This window comes from Camelus dromedarius, chromosome 6 (assembly GCF_036321535.1).
Source record: "Camelus dromedarius isolate mCamDro1 chromosome 6, mCamDro1.pat, whole genome shotgun sequence".
Lineage (NCBI taxonomy): Eukaryota > Metazoa > Chordata > Mammalia > Artiodactyla > Camelidae > Camelus > Camelus dromedarius.
In genome coordinates, this window is record NC_087441.1 from 61701106 (window position 1) to 61724696 (window position 23591).

Genomic DNA, 23591 nt, shown 5'->3' on the forward strand with positions numbered 1-23591 from the left:
GTTTTTACATGGATGAAAAAGCAATTCAGTGGAAAAAGATAATCCTTTCAACAAATGGTGTTAGAGCAACTGGTCACTCATCTGCAAAATAACATAAAACTAAATCTCACACTTCATACAAAAATTAACTAAAAATAAATCTGAGATTTAAATGAAAACCATAAAACTATAAATCCTTCAAAAGAACTCTCATTCATTGCTATTGGGAATATAAAATAGTAGTCACTTTAGGAGACAGTTTAGCAGTTTTCTTACAAAGTTAAACCTGCACTTACCATACGTGTTATTGTGACAGGTGATGGGCATATTACTCTATGCGTTTGTTAAAACCCATAGGACTATAGGTAACAAAATGTGAACTCAAGTGTATGCACTCAAAATATATCAACTGGAATGTCTGGGGATTCAGGGTAGAATGCAGATGATGACAAAAGAATCTAAATGTATTACAAACTCACAGCATAACCTCACTGAAGGAATGGGGGGAAAGGATCTAAGTAATTTGGAAAACAGTGTTTTGACGACAGTGTTTTGGCTAAACCAAAAAAGAACTGAATCGTCCTCTAGGTAGTAAACTTACTTCATACATATGTATAGGTTAGAATATACACATATAGCAAAGCTTAATAAGTAAGCATATAAGTTATAATAAAACCCAGTTTTCACACTGTCAAGAAAAGATGTTACAAACAAGCATGGGGGAGTCTAGGATACACTATCTGGTGCTAAATTAGTCTGAGGCATCAATATGAACTTGTGTTTATTTTAAAATGTATACAGAGAGATAGATACAGAATCAATTATATATGTGTGTATATAGAGGTTAGTAGGCATGCAAGTATTTGGTCCTGGCTGTAAGAGGGTGTAGAAGCAGTGACAACCCAGTGGCAGTGAGCACCCCTGGTATCCAGATGTTGATTTCTGAATACCACTCTCCAATAAAAAGAACTATGGCTCCTTGAAGAAGTGGCTGATTCTGGGATGAAGTAGGAAAATTATAAGATGAACTGGAGAATTTTGTAGGGCCAGAAAACAAGAAGATGCTTTAAAAATGGAAAAGATGAGAGCAAGTGGAGAGGACCCAGGGAGACAACTGAAAGAGCTACCGAGGAATAACACTGGAACAATTTGAGCAACAAAGTAAAAACATAGTATTGGATTTTAACCCAAAGAATAAAATCAAAATCTAAGGGTCCATTCAGATGTAAATACATGGTTGAACAAATAAATAAATGGGGGAGAAGGGACATATCTTCCTTAAAAAGGTTTTCAAATAATCTATGTAGATACTGTCACCTCTCTCTTTCCCCCAGTAGATGGAGCTTAATTTCTCTTACATTAAGAATGAGCTGGACTTCATGACCTACTTCCAAAGAATATAGGATGGAAAGGAAAAGTTAGTAACACTACAGTGAAGAAACCTGACGGATGCCACCTAAACCAAGTGCCTGAGGTTGACAACACCAGTGGTAAGTAGTGTTGATAGAATGTATCCCCTGAGAGGATACGATGAAGAAGGCACCTCACCTCTAAGGTGTTCTTCCCAGGAAGCTGCACCCCCTGTCCAATAATGAGAGAACAACAGGCAAACCCACAGTGAGGATCATTCTACAAAATGCCTGACCTTGCCAGGACTCTTCAAAACTGCCAAGGTTACAAAAAGGAACAGCTGAGAAACTGTCATAGATCAGAGGAGACTAGGAAGGCGCGACAGTGAAATGCTATGTGAACAATATCCCTAAGTATTCTGGTAAACGTTTGGTTAAATCTTTGTAAGCAGGAAGCAAGTTCCTATGAATGATCTTCTGGCTCTGTCAGAATGATCTTCTGACACAATTGCATTGAGCTTCCCAATAGCCTGATGAGATAGGAAAAAGAAACTATCAGTTGTGCTATGTAGGGAACAGGAGAAAGATAAAAGTGTATAGATGTGTTTGAGGTCTTAATGAAACCAAGATCTTCCTCAAGTAAGAGGAAGTTATACAAACATTTTAGGAGCAATAATAAATAACCTTTGTATAACTAATAGATAGAATTAATCTAGAATGATTAGAGAATGGGGAGTTCTGATTCATCGGTTTGTAATTTTATTAATTGAGTTATACGTGTTTACCAGTTATGGATTGCCAATTTTTTAAGGGACTAAGACATGTTAATGTCCTTGAGCCAAAGACCACCGGGACTCTGCAGATCACTAAAGAATAATGCTCACTGAGGGGAACTGGGAGCCCCTCAGAGAGAGGGTGTTAGAAGCTATTACAGGATTCAGGCTTTGGCTGGGTAGTTTTGGGGAGGGTCTAAGGAAGCAGAGAGGCTCACTCTAGACTGAGTGCTGTCAGAAAGCAGGCGAGTCTATGACTGTCTGAACAGACCTGATCCATTGAGAGGGCAGCTTAAAATGAGGAAAAGCTGCAGTTGGTAAAGAAGTAGCAGTCACTCATTTTAGCTGAGAACAGGGGATGTATGATATTTCGTGGGTTGCATGGTGGTCCTGTTTTGGCTCATTTATCACGATGTCAGGATGACCTTGTCTGATGTTCTGTGAGTATACGTTCAGCAGGAGAACAGCATGGCCTGACTGTGAGTGGGGGCCAGTTTCCAGTGATCAGGGGCTGCTTTTTCCCTTTTCAGAAACAAATGAAAGAAAACATCTCTTAACATATAATGTGTGCTTGTACTTGTCTTTTGCAGTTTGAAATATGTATATATAAATAAATATAAATATTTATAAATAAATATAAATGTATCTATAAGTGTTAATAGGTATATTTATATTTATTTATATTCTTTTTTTCCAAAAACAATGGTCACTGTGGTGGACCCTGTTACCACTTGCTCTTGTGCAAACGCTCTTCTCTTGGTTTTGTTGACATGGTACTTCTCTGATTTTTCTCTCTCTGACTTTGATCCGGTTTCATAGGAATTTACTTTTCAGCTTTTACGCTCTCTCCTAGGCCGATCTCATCCATTTCTGGGGTTTCATATATTATCTGTATGGTGATAAGTTCCAAATTTATGTCTACCTCAGGTATCTCCTCTGACCTCCAGACTCATTTGTCTAATTACCTACTTGACATCTTTTCTTGAAATTTCACAAAAATCTCAAACTTAAGGGTTCTAAAAAGAAGGAATTTATTGACTTTCTGTCCTAATGTCGTTCCACTTCCAGTCTTTGCCATCTCACTAAAGAGTCCCACCATCCACCTGTTACGGAAACGACAGGCCAGCCAAGAAACAAGCACCACTCGGAGGGTTGGAGTACTCAGATGTATTACGCCGGAGGGCTCAGAGGGGCTTCTGCTCCGAAGCTCTGAGCACCTCCAAGACATGTGCATGAGGTTTTATAGGGTAAAGTACAAGCTTGGGGTATTCGGCCAATAGGCATGGAACAGCTTTAGCGGCATCATTATCACAAAGTAGAGGCAGGGAGGCAGCAAACCAACATTTCAAGGCCAGATATGTCTCTTTGAAAATCCAGCTGGCTAGCGAAAAAAAAAACATGAGCAGGGAATCAGCAAACCAACACCTGTTACACCTAGATTCACGAGTTAGCTTGTTAGCCAAGCCTGTCTTTTCCTTCTCACTCCTAGATCCTCCAGCTTGGGAGTCAAACGTGATACCTGTGCACCCTCAGTCCCCGTATCTCATCCACCAGCAAATCCTGTTGCACCGACTCCAAACTGCACCTCTTATCTCCTCACTTCCTGCGTCCTCCCTAGGCCAGCTCTGGTCCAAGCCACCATCATCACCTTCTCCACTACGGCAGCTTCCTTATCAATCTCTCAGCTTCCATCTTGGATCTTTTTTCCAAACTATTCTTGTAACAGCGGAAGTCATCTTTTAAGAGCTTAAATACAATTAAATCACTCTCCTCTCCCTGTAGAATCCTTCAGTAACTTTCCAGTGCACTTTAAAGTGAAACCCAAGGTCCTGTCCACGATCTGTGGCCTGCATGGCTTACGTTGTCCCTATCTGTCAAATGTGTCTTATCTCAGACCACTCCCCTCTTCCCTGCTCCTTTTTTCTCCAGTCACACAAAGTTTTAAATATGTTTCCAAGTTATCAGGCTCTTCCTATCTCAGAGCCTTTGCACTTGCCCTGACTATAGAAGCACCCCCACCCACACAGGCCTTTCTCTACCCACACCCTTCACACGGGAGGGCCCCGCTCAGCCTTCACTCTGCACTTCAGTGTTCCCTGCAGAGAAAGTCTGCCCTTGACCTCTCTGTCCAGTTAACTCCCCTAATTATAATCTGTCATCAAATCCTTTTCATTTCTTTCTTAACACTTAACTAGAATGCATAATCATCTACATGTTGGATAATTTAATAGCTATTTCTCGCTCGAGACTAAAAGTTCCATCAAGGCACGGGGAACAGCTGTTTTGTTTCTCACTCCGGTTCTGCAGTTTGCACAGAAGCAGCAGTCAGTAAATACTTGGTGAATGGATAGACATATTAAGCAGTTGTCAGTTACTGTTAACTTTGAATAAGTTAGTTGTTCCAGCCAGCTTCAGGACACTGCAAGAGTGAAGGAAGGTAGCTAAAAATGTAGAAAACATCAAAGAATATCACAATGGATTCTCATGTCCTCAGCAGGTAGAAGATGAACAGAGGGTGAGGGGATTCAGGCAGGTAAAGGAGAAAGATCAGTGCATTTGGATGCAGAAGACTGAAGGTCTGGACCAGTTGCAGGAAGTTGAACACTTCACTTAAGACTCTGCGGCAGGCTGAATAATGGCTACCCAAAGATGTCCACATCTTAATTTCTGGAATATGTTACCTTACATGGTAGAAGAGACTTGGTAGACGTGCTTAAGTTAAGGATCCTGAAATAATCCTGGGTTAGCCAGGTGGCCCAGTACAAGAGGTCCTATAAGGGGAAAGCAGAAGGTGTAGAGTCAGAGACGGAGATGTGACAACAGAAACAGAATAATGCAGGCCCGTGAGCCAAGGGATGCAGGCAACCTCAAGAAGGTGGAAAAGGCAAGGAAATGGATTTTTCTCCTAGAGCCTTCAGAAGGAACACAGCCCTGCTGATCCATTTCAATTTCTGACCATCACAAGTGTAAGAGAACAAGTTTGTGTTGACACTAAATTTGTGGTAGTTTATTGTAGCAGCAATAGGAAATAAATTAATATAAGCTCTATTCATCTCTAACATCTGTCTTATTTACTTACTTTTTAAACCTCTATAAATGCTTTTGTTATTGTCTCTGTACTAAAAGCCTAAGTTATATAATAGAAGAAGCTACATCTCTGTTTCCCACTGTTTTGTTCACTGGACCTAGAACAAAGCCTGGCACAGAATAAGTGTTTCTTGAATCGTTGAGCAGATGAACACAAATTCCTACCCAGTGGAGCTACTGTGAAGGGCAAACACGCAACTGTGAATTACAGGCTATTTGTAAGAGCTGGGAAGCAGCCCTCCTTCCCATTCTCCCGTGTTATTCTCTCTCTTTTTTAACTCATTCATCTCTCTGTTCCTTCCCAGCTGGTCTCCTTTACTCCTGTCCCCATTTCTTCTCCCTTCATTTGATGCCCTTTTACCCACTTCTTTCTTTAGGCTCTCTACCCCTAATTATATTTACTTACAAGATATACCACTGTCCTGCTTGGGGATCCAGGAATGACTGGATTACATAAATACAGAGAGAGCCATTTCTTTTTTTTTTTTTTTCCTTGATGTATACTTGGTTTACAATGTTGTGTCAGTTTCTGGTGTACAGCATAGTGCTTCAGTTACACATACATAAATATATTCCTTTTATATTCTTTTTCACTATAGGCCATTACAAGGTATTGAATATAGTTCCCTGTACTATACAGTAGGACCTTGTTGTTTATCTGGGATAGCCATTTCTGATTTAAATATATGTCATACATGCAATCCTGTGCCCTTGATTAGATGTAGTATGTAATCACGATGTGTCCATGTACCTTAATTTGATTAAGGTAGCCCACACTAACTGGGAAGAGACTAGAAATAGAGTTCTTAGGACTGTGACTCATCCTAGCCAAGCTAACACATCCAAAAGTCATCACAATGTACTATTCTACATGAGTGATACATTTCACAATTTTAAAAATTAAAATTAAATTCAATTATTTCCTTTTGACTAGTAAAACAAAATTAGTAAGTCACCTGCTGCAAAGAAATCACTAGAAACTTGAATAGAGGCTGTCATATTTCTTGCTGGGGTAATTCAAAACAGCAATGGCAGCATAATTTTAGAAAAGTGTGCTTTTTTCATATTTGAATAAGATCACACCAAAATGACAAAAGAGGCTTGAAAGGGCCCCTTAAATTAATTTTTAATTCTAAAAATAAACCATTAAAAACCATTAAAGATGGGAAAATGTATCACATTTCAACATTTTGAAAATAGGATTAGTACACTATGATACAGTTGTTTTACCAGAATGATCTGGGAAACATGACCTATCTTCTACTACACAATATTGTCACCCTGAAATGCAGCTTAAACTTTTAGGAACCATTCAAATGTTAATTCATCTTTGTTATTGTATTATTACTTCAATTGTTTGAGTTAAGCTCACTGTAGCACTGAGAATAGTATATTTATTAGGTGAATAGAGATGGTCCACAAATTAACAGAAACCAATCTGTGCTTCAGATAGTTTCCCTCAGAGAGGTGGTAAATGACCATATGCAAAAAGTGAACATTATCCACACGGCTCCAAGGAGTAGACAAAATAAACGGGTGGAAATATGTGGGGAGAGAGACATTAGCTCAGGGTAAGGAAAACTTTTTTGACAGGGCCATTCGGCAATAGAGTGGGCGTTCTCTGAAGCCTGTGACTCTCCGCCCTCAGGCGTGTCTAAGCCCAGGATGGCAGGCTCGCTGGGCTGCCGGCGTCACAATTCAAGCTCTGGACTAGATGCCCGATTCCATGTAAATTCCAGACATCGTCACCTCTTTCCTCTTCTACTGCTGAGCCATTCACCTATCACTGGCCCCTCTGTGCAGTAACCAGGATGTCCTGTGGACGGCGCTCCTGGTGGGGTGGCGGGGAGCGGGGGCGGCTGTCCACAGAACTCTTTGCTCCAGCCTCCCTTTCCTTTCTGCTCAAACTGATTCTATTTATCCTGTATCTTCCTGTTTTCTTCAGTTCTTTAGAAATTCCACTTTCTCAGATATATAAACATAATCTTCTTTGGCTTCCCTCCTACTTATTTATTTATTTAAATATTTTTTCTTTTTTTAATGTTTACTAAGCAACTATTTTATTTGGGGGAGGGAGGAGGAGATAATTAGGTTTATTTATTTATTTTTTTAATGGTGGTACTGGGGATTGAACCCAGGACCTCACACTTGCTAAGCACATGCTCTAACACTGAGCTACACCCTCTTGCCTCTATTCACTCTTGAAACTCTCCCTCTCCTCATGTTTTCTGTGAGTGAACCAAAAACTTGAATTATAATGGATGAGTGTAGTATTGGTGGAACATCCAAATCAAGAAAAACGAAAGCCAGGGGTTTTGAAATGAAATTTGACATGATAATGAATTCAGGCTAATCTTTAAAAAACTAAAATAGTCATAATCATCAATTATGATATTGAAATTATGGTATTGGAGAAAAGTCCAACACACATTTTCTTTCACTTAAAAGGCACTTATTGGATGTCTACTGTCTGCGAGGCGCTAGGTGTGCTAGGGGTAGAAAATGGAATAATGCAGTGTTTTCAGGCATTTCTCAGAGTGAAATCCCCTAGAGTTTGAACTTGGGATGGGCCAGAAACCTGGGTCCCTCTGGCTCTATTCCTCTTGCTGTTTATCACCAACAAAATTTTTGAAGAAAACCTATTGCCCCTTTTCAATTCATCAAACAGTTGAGTAATTACCAGGTTCAAACATTTGTTTCTATAGACAAAGTGTGAATATAATGGGATTTTTCAGTTTACTTTGTGGGAGAAATAAGATCTTTAACAGAACGGCAGTGGAAACCAGGATATGGTCCCCACTGTGGCAGCACCACTCTCCTGCTGTTTGTGAGGCAGTGTGAGCCAGACAGATATGGACTTGAATGCAAGCTCCTATACTCACACGCTGCATGGCTTTGTTTCTCTGAACCAGCTTGCCACCTGAAAAAGGAGGACAAAAATAATAATGACAGTGTTGTAAAGTTTAGAGAGAATATGTGTGTAATGGAATATAAATTACTAATACTCAGATTCGCAATCTGCCCATCTTCTCTGCACTCTGAGGGTAAAAAAGCAAAACTAGGAGATGCAGAGTCATGGACGGAAAGCAACAGATCCGACAGAAAAAAATATGCCAGGATGCTGCCCATGAAGGGGAAATAGAACGGTTGGGAGTTCTGGGGGGATGATGTGTACAGAGTGATTTGTAAATTAACCGGATACTGGGAAGACACAGGTGGATGAGAGAGAGGAGTCTCCTGGGGTAAGAAATTGAGAATTTCTTGAGAGTTTCAGGGTACCAGAGAATAGCAGAGCATTTTAATAAGAATTCCTGTTTTTTTTTTAATGAAGGTATTAGGGATTGAACCCAGGACTTCGTGCATGTTAAGCATGCGCTCTACCACTGAGCTATACTCACTCCACCAGAATTTCTGTATTTTTTATAAGGATTTTAATAAGAGGATTTTGAAAAGAATTTCTGTGTACTATTTAAATGTTTGCGAGAACTATGAAAGTGAGGAGTCTTCTTCGGACTGTGTCTCTTGAAATTCAGGACCATGCAGGGAATGGGCAATTATGGTCATCGGGACTGTCATTCTCAGTTTTGAAACTAAGGTAGGACTCTGCCATAATTGACGTGAAAATCATTGCCCTAAATATAAGTCAATATACTTTTTCTCCATGAGTGTCAAATGCCAAGCTTTCACATAAAAAGGATAAAGGGGACCCAATGGAAGCAGCAATGATTCTTGAATGAATTCCCATCAAGATCCAAATTGGAAGGATAATTACGTGTCAAAATTGGAATTATAACTTGAGACAAATGCAAGATTTCAAAGAAGTTTTATGTAAATAAAGAAAGTCTACAAAAAAAAAAAAAAAAAAAGTCCTTACCAAATTCCTACCTGGGAATTTCCATTTTAACACAACTTTTAATGGACTCTGAATTGCTTATGAATTTAGAGTCTTTTCTGCAAGGGGCCTGATGGAAGCAGGGGCCAGTACAATTGTATATCTTTTCTCTGCCAGGGTACTTGATGCTGGCAGCTACTGATGCTCTGGAACTGGCCATGCTCAGGCATGGCAGTCAACTCTCTGACCATTTTCTCCCCTAAACTGAAAACATGCTTAGGCATGTTCTGCAGAGAATGAAATAAAAGAGACAGAGTGATGGTTAGAACATGCCTCAGAAATGCTGCAGGAATGGCCAGGTCCAGAGGTGGAGAGAGCAGCCACATAGGGCTGTTCAGGGACTCAGGTCATCTGAGTTAGGGGCCAGGAGCCTGGGGCACCTGCTGATTCACAATTGTGCACCAGTGAGCACTGAGCCTCTGACTTCATAACCTAAGCAGCAAAACTTATTCTATGGAATCTACCAGGGGCTCTAGAATGGGGCTTGCAAGCTTAGAAGCAGAGCTAAGCTACATCCAGCAAGAAGGATAAAAAATTAGGAATTAATGAATGAGAAACAGATGCTGTTGCCTCTCAAAGGAGTCACCTAAAAATTCTCCTTTGATCAGTTCATCAAAGCTGGAGAGAAAAGGAAGCAAAACCTGCAGCCAGAAGGAAGCAATGCATCTGAAGACCTGTAGGCCTGAGATGCTGGGCAGAGGTGCGCAGTAGCTTCACCCTTGAGGATCGACTCTCCAGGGGCAACCTCAGGGGCCCTCCCTCCCAGGTGAGGGGACCAGGCCTGGGCTCAGGTTGGAGACTGCAACCCCTATGGGGTTTCGAGCACGGCAGAGTGGGAGACCGGCAGGACCACTGCAATAATTTAGTTTCTTCCCACAACGTTTCTACTGATCTGGGAGCAGCATGAATCCTGGACGCTGGGCCTGGTCCTGCCCTGATGTGAGCTGATCAGAAGGGGCATCAGAAGCTGTCCTTCTCCATTTGAAAGGTGAAGGTGTGTGTTTTAGAAAATGTCCTAGCTTCCCCCGTTCCAAAGTTTTCTGGAAAAAGCGGTAATAAAGTCCCCCAGGCTTCATCTTGCTACACCTGCCGAGGCACCTGAGCGTTCCCACACTCTTGAGAATTAAGTCTCTGGAGTTCTCAGCACCAGGGATCTTTAGCTTTTTTTTTTTTTTTTTTTTTTTTTTCTAGAAACCACTGTTCTTCTAACTCCCGAACAGATAGGCACAAATTCCTAATACTGGTAAATGTATGGTAAAACATTTCTAATAAGGAAAAGGAAAATCTGGGGAGAATTTTTTGAGGTGGTGGCATCAGATCCAGCCCCCAAAATATGAAACACTGGTGAATGTGGGTCTCAGATATACACCAGGACCAAGACTATCCTCTGTAAATTGTTCACCTTCCGCCAGGCACGTATCAGAGGCTGTCAAACATCTGCTTCAAAATGAGGGAGGAAATTCAGAGATGAACATGAGGCCTCGCCAAATACTGCATAGAAAGAATATGGATTGTGTCTGTATTTTCAATATTTAGAAACCTAAATTTATGACTGTGATTCAGATAATGAAAAGGAATGTGAGTCTCACACCAAATAATTTCTCCCTTATCCATTATCCTCTGTAAAAGAAATGAGCATATCCTCAATTTTGAACACATACTATGCACTAGAAATGGTTTTAAGTGCTTTACATATATTAATTCAGAGTTTAATTTATATCTCCAGGGTATGATAAATAACTCCCTGAGCTGGCCTTCACAGAACAGTTCATTGCATCTTTGGATAGAGTTAATTACATTTTTATAATAATTTTCTCTAAGAGAAGCAACACGTAGAAAAGAAACAGAACTATCTGTTATCTGAATAAAATGTCATACATAACTTAGTGAAAAGTTGTGAATTTTTTTCCCCGTTAACAGAAGAAATCTATTAGTGACATTGTTCATTCACCCTAGACTAAGTAGCCAGCTATGTCTCTGTCATGATAAAAGATTTCTTCAGAGCACACCAAGGGGAAGTTCTCCTTTCAGAGCATGGTTCCAAATTAGCCCATTTGAAAACATCGTTAAGGATTCTCCAGTGAGAACAAGATCTTGAGGAAACTGTTATTATCAGCAAACAAATGTAAGTTGTTTTCATCCCCCTGGACCCCGTTTGTAACGGTAATATTCATCATCAACAGTAATGTATTTTCAGAAGCCTCTTGGAAAGGGTTAAGCCCACCATTGTTCATGTCTCCCAGGGTATAATTGAAGCAGCTGCAGGAGAACTTAGTACCATTCATTTTCTTGAAGTATATAATTTCTACTAATTGTCAGATTACCATGTTTGTAGATTACAGCATCATGATGCCAATGGACTTTAGGCAAAATTTCAATGCAAATTGCAATAGAAAGGCATGATTATTACACTAAGGAGGAAAATGAAAATAGCCAGATTTTATTTGGTCAAGCAAAAAGTTCCGCTTGATCAATAGTTTAAAATGACTTTTATTATTTTGTCTTATAACAAAGTTATGTAGTTTTTTAAATACGAAATTGTTTAAATATATTCATCAACAGGAAGAGAAAGAAAAACCATCTGTAATCTTACCTTGAAGATGACCAATGTCACATTCTTTTTAATTTCCTTCCAGGCTTTTGAAATTGTATACACATTTACTCATTCATAATTAATTTGTATAAGGAGGGGATCATACTATACATTCTATTTTTTTTATTGAAGTATAGTCAGTTTACAATGTTGTGTCAGTTTCTGGTATACAGCATGAGAGTTCAGTCATACATACACATACATATATTCCTTTTCATATTTTTTTCATTATAGGTTACTACAAGACATTGAATAGAGTTCCCTGTGCTACATAGTATAAACTTGTTGTTTATCTATTTTATATATAGTAGTTAGTATCTGCAAATCTCAAACTCCCAGTTTAACCTTTCCCTTTCCCTCCCCCCCCCCACATCCCCATAACCATAACAAACTTATTGTTTTTAAAATGCCTTTAGCTCAAAATAACTCTAGGCCAAAGTGGTTTATTTCATTTCGAGCATATTCTGCCACCCTCCAAGGGCTCCATGATTAGAATGGGCCTGGATAACCTAGGGTCGCTGATGATTCTTAATTCTCTTGTCCTTTTGCATCCAAGGACATCTGAGGAGGAAACTCCTTGAGGGTGCCCTTCACACTTCATTCTGCATCTTTGCACTTGAGTCACCAGAAAGAAGTCTTGTGGGGAGCCATCCTTAATTCTAGAACCTGGGAGAGAATGGTCCCTGAAATGTGGGCTGACTAATATCCGGCAGGTCATGTGCTGTAAGCTTCTGTCTGAAACATGGCTCTTAAAAGAGAATAGTCTGGTTTAAGGAAATGAAAAAAGAGAAAGGAAATCAGTGACAGTTCTACGTGGTACCAAAAAAAGAGAGAGAGAAAATAAGTTTCAAAATGAGCAATGCTATTCTGGGAGTGAAAGCATGAAACAAAACCACCACGGGAGCTCAGAGAGAGAGTAGAAATTTACAGCACCTATTAGCTCACACCAAAGGCAAGCGGATGCGGGATTTTGACAAGACCCCAAGGCCAGTATTTCCCGGCTTGATGTAACTTTGTTGATATCCCCTGCCTGGAATCTAGGGATTTGGCCGTGATGCTGTATGCTGTGGGTCCTCGCGAGGTGTTCTGCCTTAAGGGAAGCCAGTTCCGCTGCCGGATGATCAGGTCTGCCAGATGCTGCCACGGGAACATGCCAACAGTGTTCATTTGTTCAGTTATCAAATACGTACCTGCTCAATAATTTCAATGTATTGTCCCGAGGATCAAGAAGATCAGATGCACACCCCACACACTTTTGAGATGATATTTGTCTTATGTTGACTTTCTTGTCTGTTTTAGAATTACTTCAGGACCCCACCAACTGGGCAGCCTGGTAGGATGAACACAGGATAACTGAGTGAGTTTCTATTCAAAGGACATCCCCTCATTCAATCCTTCGCTCAAACGTGACCTCCTCATCAGTGGTTTCCTCACTAACACAGCCACTCTTTAGTCTCTTATTCTGCTTAGTTTTATTCACAGCATATATCACTATCCCAGTTGACATGACTTCCTAATCTGGTAAATGTTAACCAGAATATAAACTTGATGAGGGAAGGGGCCTTTCTCATCTTCTCTTGTGTGTCTGTTGCCTAGAAGAATGTCTGGCACATGGCAGGCATTCAGTTAGTTTTTGCTGAATGAATTATTGAACGAGTGGATGATCCTCTTAAGTATGGGAAAACAAAAATAGGTTTATAACATGAAACAAGAAGTTTAGGAATGTTAGTGTTAGAACAAGAAGGAAAGACTGGAAATGAAGTTAAGGCTAGAATAGAAGCAGTGCTTCTGCCAAACCCCCACATAGAGATAAGCAGTCAAGAGATTAGATTTGGGGGGTGTTAGGGAAAGGTTGAAGACCTAGGTCTCAGCATTCCACCAGGTTTTGCAATGCCTGATGTGGACTTTCTTCGGGCAGAGTTAATTCCAGTCACCCCAGTACCAGGCTGATGATGTCCCAGGCATGTCAGAAGCTTTCCTCTTAGTCAAACTAAATGAAATTGGTTAATAGGAGGTCATTCATGGAGAAGGGGGTAGGAAGGAATAAATTGAGAGATCAAGATTTGCAGATACTAACTACTACACATAAAATAAACAACAAGTTTCTACAGTATAGCACGGGGAACTATATTCAATATCTTGTAACCTGTAATGAAAAAGAGTATGAAAAGGAATATATGTATGTATATGTATGACTGAAGCATTATGCTGTACACCAGAAACTGACACAACATTGTAAACTGACTATACTTCAACAACAACAAAAAAACTTTTTTTAAAGAAGAAGATTATTCAAAGCAGTTCTTTTTACAGCAGCTTTAGAGAAGCAATTGTTCTTTGGTTCATGGGCTGGGGGAAGGCTGCTTTGGGAAAAAAATAATACTCAAATAATTTAAATGCCAGCAGCTACTGTAATAGGGAAGGGCTAGAACACAGTGGTTAAGAGTTAGATAGTTTGGATTTGGATACTGGCTTCACTACGTAGAAATTTCTGTGCTTTAATTTATTTCACCTGCAAAGAGGGATTAATAGATTAGAATGACTAAATGAGATAAAATACGTAATGCTCCTGACACAGCAGGCTGGCGATAGATAGTAGCTGTTTCAAGGCCCCTGGTCCGAGACAGCATGAATTGAAACCCTGCCTCAACATTTCCTCGTTGGGTGGTCTTAACTTAATAAAGCTTTCCATTCTTTTAGTTGTGAGTAGGGCTAGTATTAATACTGACTTCATTGGATTTGGGGGACAATTAAATGAATTAATATATGTGAAATACTTAGAAAACACCTGACTCACTGTAAGGGCTTGATAAGTGTGAGCTATTTAATTATTATTACTACAATTTGTTAAGTATCTACTTTATGAGAAGTGTTGCATTAGGTGCCTGTCACAGCCTGTGACCAAAAAATAGGTCCCATTTCCTTTCTATATTTGGATTATTATAGCAGGAAACCCCACCAGCTTGTCTGTAACGATCAGCTCCCAAAGTGCTGCTCAGCTGTTTGCAGCGTCTGCCCAGGGATGTCTAGGGCCCTCTGACGTGTGCCCACAACCAGCTTTGGGAGTCTTTATGAAGTATCCACATGGTCTTTCCTTGGGCTCTGGTACACACTTCTCATCAGTTTCCCAAAGGCATTTGGGAACTGCCTCTGGCCATCGTGGCAGCACCACTGCCTCCGCCCATCACAGGAATGCCATCGGCTGGGCCAAATCCATTGTTTTCTGAAGCTCCCAAAGCTGCTGAATCCAGAATGCCGGATGCCATGCAGAGGGGAGGAAAATGGCTTCTTCGCCAACTCCAGGGCTACATCTGGTCACCTGGGCCCTCAAGTCACAGGTATCTGCTGCTCAGTCACCTCGGTGTCTGCTTAGCTCCATACTCCGCAGTAAGGCCTCAGGCCAGCGCAAGTGAGCAGATGGATCAGATACTGTTTCATCTCCTTACTTCCTCTCTCAGCTGTCCAGGTCAAACAAACCTCAAGAATCTGAAAAAGAAAAAATACACACACACACACACAATTGAATTACTTTGCTGTAAACCTGAAACTAACACAACATTGTAAATCAACTATACTTCAATAAAAATTAAAAAAAAAAAAGAAAGAAAGTTCCTGGGCCTAGCAATAGCTACAAGCTGTGAGGTTTTTTTTTTGTTTTTTTGTTTTTTAACCCCAGCAGTGTGGGTCCTACCTCAGCCAGCCACGTTACCTGCTTCATTTTCGCTTATCATAACTTGCTAAGGCCTGTAGCAGACACCACAGTTATCTACCCAACAGCCATGCCCCTCCCTTATTTGGTAACAGATTTGTTATGACTGCCACATGTTTTGAAGAAGGCCTGTCCCCTCCCCAGACTAGAGATGGCAGCAGAAAGTGGGGAAACCAGGGATCAGCCTAAGCCTAGCAAGAGTTAACTCCATTCCTCTTGCCAGTTAGGGGAGTAGGAGAGAGTTAGTGGTGCAACGCTGTCGTATAAGATAGGAAGGGAAACTGGCTGAAGACCTGCAGCCTCTGGAAACTGAAGTCTGAGAACTTGGTATGTAAACTGCTAAAGCCGTTGGGCAATCAGAATTGTCTCTGCCATGCTAAGGATGGCAAGGCAAAGATATAAGAAGGACTCAAGTCCTTGGGACATCTTGGAGCTGTTGAATTACCCCAACCTGGAACTGCCTGCCTCCACACTTTTCACTCTTGGCTTAATAAACATGCTTAACTGTTTCAGCCCTTGCTATTCAAAGTGTGGTCTGTGTACCAGGCATGGGCATCACTTGGGATCTTGTTGGAAATGCAGAATCTTGGGGTCCCCCTCCACCAGACTCACTGAGTCAGAATCTGCATTTTATCAAGTTCCCAAGTGATTCATATGCACACTAATGTCTGAGATGCAATGGTTTAAGTCACTATTATTATTTTATATTCATTTGTAATTGAAAGCATCCTTGGACAAATTCTCACCAGCTAACAAGTGTCAAGGTTGGGACTTTTTGGGGGGTGGGTAATTAAGTTTTTTATTTATTTAGTTATTTTAATGGAAGTACTGGGGATTGAACCCAGGACCTCGTTCATGCTAAGCATGTACTCTAACTGGAGCTATACCCTCTCCCTAAAGTCTGTTTTTCATTAGACCACACTTTTACAATTTATGTGATTACTATAGATGAAATATAAATAGACAACATTTCTAGAGGGTATTGACTTTTTAAAGATGTTTTCTTACTCAGAATGGTGGATTTACCTAGATTGCTCAGATAATTATCATAATCCCCAATTTGCCATTTGCCTCTGCAGACAGCACACTCAGTGAAGGTTACATGCTTGCCCTTAGCTCTGTGTGTCTGAAATGACACAGTGTTTCTGATTTTACATTCTTTCCAGTTAGTAGACCAGAGAAAGGAGACCAAGCCATTCTACTCTTTGTCTTTTAACAGATTTCACTTTCCGTTGGACCGCACTGATTTTTCTTTTTAACTAAGAACTGTCTAACATTGGCCCAGGTCCCTCAGTGTGTCAGGTGACTTCAAAGATCACTGTTGCTCTCTGAGGGCATATTTTTGGCAAGATCTTTAGATCCCAGCTCTTCAAAGACCCAGTGAGACGCTACAGGGTTCTATTGTCTGCACAGTCCATCCTTGGCTCTGTTCTCTGTCTCTCTTTTTTTTAATTGAAGTACAGTCAGTTATAATGTGTCAATTTCTGGTGTACAGTACAATGTCCCAGTCATACATATACATACATGTATTTGTTTTCATATTTTTTCATTCAAGATTATTACAAGATACTGAATATAGTTCTCTGTGCTATACAGAAGAAATTTTTTAAATCTATTTTTACATATAGTGGTTAACATTTGCAAATTGCAAGGCTCTGCTCTGTTTTCATTTCTGCTAATTATGTGGAAGGCTTCACAAACAGCTAGAAGGAGGGGGAGCATGTTTGTGCCATATGGGAACCCCTCTTTTCCTCATCGCAGACATCTGAGGGTAGATGTCAAATGTTCTGCTAGTTACCTTCTCAGACATTTTATATCCATGAAGCCACACTGAACCACAGAACAGGTCAGAGGAAAGTCTTTTCGGGATCCTGAAAGTTTCTCTGTTGACATGGACGGTCCAGTAAAAGTCAGCCCCCAATACCTCTTCCCTCCACATCACCATTTAGGGAGGTCCGTCTCTTGGCATTGGCATTGAGTCTGTGTGCTTAGCTGAGTGAGAATCCAAGAAGGTGCCATTAAAGGCAGACGGTCAAGTCACTTGTTCAGAAAAAGTCACTTAAAAGAGCTCTCTTTTTATTGTAAAATATCATACCTGCAAGATATACATATAGCTGATTTGGACGTGGGGCCTCTAGGACTTAATGAGACCATGAGGGTGGAGCCCCCATGAAAGGGATTAGCGCCTTTATAAGAAGAGACACGAAAGGGATGATCTTTCTTCCTGCCATATGAGGCTATAGCAATAGATGACTATATATTCAAGCCAGGAAGAAGGTTCTCGCCAGGAACCAAATTGGCCCAGCACCTTCATCTCAGTCTCCAGCCTCCACGACTGTTAAAAATAGATCTTTATTGTTTAAGCCACCCAGTCTATGGTATTTTTGTTATAGCAGCCCTGGCAGGCTAATATATATTTTAAGAGTAAAAATAAAATACATGTGCCACCGGCCAACTTAAAAAAAAATAGGATCTAACCAGTCTCCTTGAAGCCCCACGTGTGGGCCCCTCTCTGATACCCTCCTCCCCTAACAACCCTTGTCTGCCTGGAAGTAAACAAAATCCTGTATTTCTAATTACTCATTCTCTTGCTTTTCTGTGTAGTTTTACCTCATATGTACATATCCCAACACAATATGTTGTTTATTTTTCCTGATTTTGCACTTTGTGTAAATGAGTCACACAGTATGTTTCTATGCCTTTCCTCTTCACTCAGCATTTTGAGATTTAACCATAATAATGTGTGTAGCAGTAGTTCATTTTTTCATTGCTGTTTAGTATTTCACTTGCGAATATAACACAATTTGTTGATCCATTTTACTGCTGATGGACATTTCACACTTTCGTAAACAGGGTTGTGTGGAATTCTTCTATGCTCCCAGTATGCATCTGCGAGAGTTTAGGGCCCCGAGTGAGGCCCAGGAGGGTCTGTACCTTCTTCTTGATTGTAGGAGGGGCCAGATGCAATGGCTTCTCTTTCACATTAGAAGGAAATTCTCAACATGACCCACACCGTTGGACTCCTAGAAATTTCACCGATAGAAGGCCTTGCTCCAACTGACATGCAGACGTTAAGTTTGTTAAAAATTTGTCTAGTGTCTCCTTCGCTTCCTACTGCTGCTGTGCGAGAGAAGGTCTCTTCTCCTCCAGGAAGGGCTCATCACTTACTAGAATTTAGTTCATTTGGGTTTCTTCAAGTCCTTAGATTATGAAGGTTTTCTTTTTTTAACCATGACTTACATAGTTAATATTGTTTGTTCTCACTGTGAGGGTGCAAGTTCCCATCTCCAGTGACTTTCTAACTAGAAGCAGAAGGTCTGTGATAGATATAGGGACAAATAAAACCTATAAATATTCCAAGCAAATGTTATTCTTTCCCTATAAATATTTTTAAATGAGAAAAACCAAACACCAAATCTTTTTAGGCACTTGCAAAACCAAAGAGAGTCAACAAACTTTAAGCTCCTAATATTGCATTTCCTCTTTGAAAAGTTCTAATTAAATGCCCAATGAGATAATAATACATTCATTAGTTTTACTTCTAATTGAAAACATGAAAATATTCATTAAAATACAGTGCAATTTTAATTCTTTAGAAGCAGGGTGTAAATTTTCATTCAATTTATGAAATTAGAAAGTTTTTATATCCTGCTACATACGACAGTAACTTAAATTTTGTTTGGTTATAGAAAAAGAAGTAATATTTTTTAATGTTGTCTTAATAATTCCCTACAGCAATTTTTTTTCTAATAGAGTCCAGGTTATTTTGAGCTCTTGTTTTCCCCTCTCAACCATTTCTGTATGTATAATAAGAGCAAGGGCGAGTGAAAACACTAAGAAACCCTAAAATTCATTGCCTGATTTTACTCTATAGTACTCTCATTATTCCAACAAAAGTCAAATGGAAACATATATGTATAGTATCACATAACATAATGTAATTAAAATATAAATAGATGGGTAATATATAACATAATGCAATGAATAATACCAACTGAAATAAAACCATAAAAATGGAAGAGATTTCAAAAATCATCTGGTCCAAAAAGATTAATTTACAGAAGGCATTGAGACCTTAAGAAGAAAAGAGATGTGTCTAAAGCCACATACTTGGTTGATACCTAAGAGTGAATAATGAATTTATTGGGCCATAAGGTAAACTATACACATAACTTAAATAGATGCTGCCATTGTTTTCCAAAGCGGTTGAGCCAGTCTACCAGCAGTAGGAGAGTCCTAGTTGTTCTACATCCTCACCAACCAGATATTGCCAAACTTTTCAGAACTGTAGCTCTTCCCGCTGGTAGGAGGCGATACATCATTGTGGCTTCGACTTGCATTTGTCTGATGCCTAATCATTTTTGAGCTGTTTCATATGCTTATTGGCTGTATCTTTCATGAAGTGTGAGTTCAAGTCTTTTGCCTATTTTTTAAGACTTTGTCTTTTTCTTACTAGTTTTAAAAAGTTCTTCAGATATTCTGCCTATGAAGTCTTTGTATTGCAGATAACTTCTGGTCTATGGATTTCCTATCCACGTATTCAGTAATTTATCTGAGGTCACACAGGCGGTCTTCACTTAAAGAAGTTCTTAATTTTAATAAAGCCCAATGGTTTGTTGCTTTATTTTTTCACTTTTGTGATTACTACTTCTTGTCTTCTGGAAGAATTGTGGCTGACCTGAAGGTCATGAAAATAGTTTCTAATCTTATTCCAGAGATTAATTTATTTTTATCTTCCAATAAGACACTTAAAGTTCTATAATCCACTTCAAATTAACTTTTGTGTTTGGTTTGATATAGGAGTCAAAGGTTCTGTTTTTTTTCCCCCGTGTTTCTAATTGCTCCAGCACTAAGCATTGAAAAGACCATCTTTTCTCCTCACTTAATAGACGTGGTACCATCTGGTAAACCAAATGATCACATAAGTGTCGATTTCTGGCATCCCTGCTTTATTGTTCTATTTATCTAGCTTTACACCAACACAGAGATATCTTAACTACTATAGTATTACAACTTTATTGTAAGTCAAAATCTGGTGAGGAAGACCTCCAGATTTGTTCTTCAAGACTGTGTTGGCTGTCTGTGTCCTTTGCGTTCCTCACATACAGTTTGGAATCATGCCTGCCGATTTCCACCAAGAGAAAAGCTATTATGATTTTGACTGAAGCCTCACTGAGTCCACAAATAAATTTGAGGAGAATTGACAACCATATTGAATCTTCCAATCCATTTACATGTAATATCTCTACATTTATACTTCTCCATTTAGGTCTTCCTTAATTTCTTTATTGTTATTTATAAAAATAGATGTCTCACACATGTTTCATTAAATTAATTCCTAGATATGTAATGTTTTTGATGTTTTTACAAATGCTGTTGTTTTCAAATTTTATTTTTCCAGCTGTTTGGTGCTGTACTATAGAAACACAATTGATTTTTATATATTGACCTTGTATTCGGCAATGTTGCTAAATTCACTTTATAGATTCTTTTGAATTCTTTATGAAATAATCACATGAGTGTCCCTTCTTCTTTTTGAATCCACATGCCTTCTGTTTCTTTCTCTTGCATTATTGCCCTGGTCATTCTTCCAGTACAAGGTGAATATCCTTGTCTCGTTGTTAGTCTTGGGGGAGAGCTTCTGTATTTTACCACTGAGTGTGATGATAGCTGTCCCTCTGGGACCCTCTCAGTGGAAGCTGGACCCCTCAGCGAAAGTGGAAATGAAGAAAATTCTTTCCATCAGCACAGAGAGATAACAAAAGGGTCTGTATCCTGGCCAGGGTTCTAGGTAGAATGTAAGAAATTATAGCTCCCACATGCCTGAGCTCATATAAGGTATCACTTGAGTTTAAACTACCTACATGGTGGAGAAAGCCCCTTAAATAGAAATTACCCTAAAAGTTAGCAACTGAGACATTTAGCATTATCAAATGCAAAGCCTACCTGGAGGAAAGCACCTCTGGCCCATGGGGCACAAGATTTCTCTAGATAAAGGTACACTGAAGATGTGCCCACAATATAAACAAGAGTTTTTAGACGGAAAGAAATAGGACATTTTGATGCAAGAACTACAGATAATAAAAATCTGATAGACACCAAAGAAATCAGTTTGTTAAAATTAATATAAATCTGATTAAGTCCACTCAATATGTATAACAGAAATAGAAAAGGAGTTTAACACAAAAAAATATGAAAACGAATATATTGATGTATATGCATGACAGGGACATTATGCTGTACACCAGAAATTGACACATTGTAATTGACTGTACTTCAATAAAAATACAATAAATAAATAAACAGACACATCAATAATAAATAAATAATTTTTGAAAAGAAATAGAAAAGGAGGAAAAAACACTAAATTTCTCATCTTAACACAGCAATGAGTCAATACATACTTTTGTCATTCTTGCAATTAATAGTGAGACAATTAATTGTTAATTAAACCTCAGAGCTCCAGCTTTCCCCAGCAGTCCACGTGTCCTCGCTACATCATTATGAACCTGTCCTCCCGAGGACCACTGTCATCCAGAAAGAGAGCTGAAGTTGTATCAGCTGCAACCCCGCTACACTCAGTAGTCCACTTTTAAACGAACCAAGACATGCATTTTAAAAAGTTTTGCTCTATTCTATTTAAATGGCTTTTCAAAGGTTATACTCATATCCCTACAGAGCATTAAAAAGCATTCACTAACATGGAGCTATTTCAACGACATGATGTTGCATATAAAGAGCAGATGGTGTAGCTGCATGTACAATACAAACCTGCCCATGCACGATTACCTTTCTGTGGCTCCAGAAAGCCACACAGTGGGACTCACAAAAAGAGGTCTGGAAGAATGTTCACCAAAACATTGATTGTCATTACTTCTGGGTGGTAGGATTTCCAGAGATTTTTGCTTTCTTTTTTTTTTTTAGAACTTTTGCATTTATTTGAACTTCTACATTTCTTATTTGAAAAATTAAAAAACTAGATGAAGGCCTCACTTAAGCTTTGTTTTTAACTATTATATTCTTTAAAAAGAGTAAGTGGTGTTAAGAGATCAGAATAGCTGCTACAGCACTTGATGTTTAATGAGAAGAATTAGGCCATTGGTAGAAATTGGGAACAACAGCTCTAAGGCTTCAAAGACCTTCTAAAACCTCTGTAACTTACATTTCTGTTTCTGCTTGGCTCTAGGAAAGAGAGGGTGGAGAAACTACCAACACGCAGAGCTGATAGAGGAACACAGGACTAGCACGGGGCCACCAAGACCCTGAGGATTCAGGTGTGTGTTGATGGGGGAGGGGGGCTGGACTCACCTCCAAGCCATCACAGAGCCCAGTTCTCCAAACTAAGCTCCTTAGCAGTCTATCTGGCCGTTCTGTCTCCACCAGGATAGGATAAGATGTTTACCATCCACAAGCAGATCCACTTGATTTTCAGTGGCACAGATCATGTAGACATTCATCCTTTTTGTCATCTGATTGCTGCTCCCTGTGCCTACAACCCTCTGCCCCCAGACCTGGAAGAAAGCCATATCCGTCTTTCACAGGACTACCCTTCAGGTATTTGGAAATCTACTCCAGGACGTGTTCCTCCACCTCCTTTCCTGAACAGAGTCTCATTCTCCAGGTTACATAGTTACCATCCTAGCAGTAAATCCCCTGCACATGCTTATCATTACTCTCTGTTCAGCACAGAAAGGAGTGACACCACAGCTCTCTTCTTTCTGGACATTTTGATTCTAATTCAGACTAAATATCACATTCGTTTGGGAGGCATTCTTTTCTCGTGACTGATTATTTACACTGATCTTTTCAATTAAAAAGAAACCTTATGGATAAGTGAAATTAGTCCTGTCTCTCCTACAATTTTAGAGACAGTTGGTGTTTTTAACGCCAATGCAGGCCTTTCAGTTCTATCTACTAAACACGTGTTTCACCTCAGAAGCAGAACACCATTCTTCTGAGTACAGAATGTGTCACCTGATTTGTTCTCTAACACCCAGTTTTGTGACATCTTCAGATTAGTTCAGATGTGCCCTCTCTATCTTCATCCAAATCGTTGATGAAATGTTGAATGGAGCAAAGCCACGAATGGATTTCTAAACCATTAACCAGTTATTTCACATTCTCACCCATCCATCAGCCCATTAGGGATCTACTTAGGCTGATGGCTGATATTTTCTGCATGCATTTATGGGTCTCCTTACCACCTTGC

General features: G+C 39.6%; 1 long non-coding RNA gene across 1 annotated transcript; it reads left to right on the forward strand.

Moving 5' to 3' along the window:
- The first annotated feature begins 1228 nt into the window (after nucleotides 1–1228).
- LOC135321597 (uncharacterized) lies at nucleotides 1229–22654 on the forward strand. The gene is made up of 3 exons (XR_010381466.1): nucleotides 1229–1469; nucleotides 12973–13030; nucleotides 22569–22654. It is a non-coding gene; the product is annotated as an uncharacterized LOC135321597 (long non-coding RNA).
- Nucleotides 22655–23591: the final 937 nt, after the last annotated feature.